Below are 1167 nucleotides of genomic sequence, written 5' to 3'. Positions count from 1 at the left end.
TTCAACACATCACATGCTATATTCTATTTTTGAAGTCAATGATGTTATTCATTTTGCTCCATGCAATCGACATGATGAAAGAGTATGAGGACAATGAGCAGTGGTTCATCAAGTCTATGATGTCGATGAAGAAATTTGATGCAACTTCATGATCAATTTGTCAGAATATTGTGTCAGTCCGTATATCAATGATATATTATTCGTGTGTAGCTTGTGGACTGAATTTTTTCAACAAACGATAGCTTAATTGCTTTAAATTATATACTAATGATCCAAATTTTTAGGTTTACGAGGACAAGTTCAACTTTAAACATCCAGATTTAAATATAGTCTAAAAAATTGATAAGATAACATATATTGTTGGTCTATTTTTAGATATATTAAATAAATTTCAATAATATAAATAATATATATATTTTATATTATATATATATATATATATATATATAAATATATGATAATATAATTATATATATATTATTATATATAATATATATAGCACGAAGTTGAGTTACATAATTTTTATAAGTCAAATACATAAATAAATAAAAGGGCACAAAACAAACTAGTGTTTTAACATGGAAAAAAAGAAATTGGAAAAAACATAAGGACTGCAAATGATCCTGACTTAGGTGACGTGTTGATAAAGCCTTTGCCGCATCCCTTAAGTTGATGTGACATAAGATTATACAAAATATGAAAGAGTAAGTAAAGAATGACAGAGTCGAATATAGGGTAAAAAGGCTATTCAGATTCTGTTGTAGTTAGAGTTGACGACAGGGTTGGCAAGATCCGGAATTGCAATTGGACAATGGCATGATGGAGTTTGATCGACAGTTGAGCCGCAACGGTGATTGAAGCTTTTGGGCGATGGTTTCAAGGTTGCGTTCGACGACAGAGAAAGTCTGACAATGTCTTAAGCAACCGATAGTACGGGAATGGGTGGATCAGGATGGTCAGTGGTCTGTAAATGAAGGTCTCGACGATAGTGTCAAGAGGCAAAGTTTTGAAATGGAATTAGGAATGATCCAACTGATGATCAAGGCATTGTCAGCCAACTAAGATGGCTGTTGTCCGATAATAATAGTTACGTGGGAAGTCTGATAATGGAAGATCAGGTAATGATTGTTCAATAAGGCAAATTGAAGGTCTGACTGTGACAATCAG

The sequence above is a fragment of the Dendrobium catenatum genome, unplaced genomic scaffold, assembly GCF_001605985.2.
Source record: "Dendrobium catenatum unplaced genomic scaffold, ASM160598v2 fragScaff_scaffold_249, whole genome shotgun sequence".
Classification (NCBI taxonomy): domain Eukaryota; kingdom Viridiplantae; phylum Streptophyta; class Magnoliopsida; order Asparagales; family Orchidaceae; genus Dendrobium; species Dendrobium catenatum.
The sequence above is the reverse complement of the archived record's forward strand: the minus strand, read 5'-3'. Positions refer to the sequence as shown.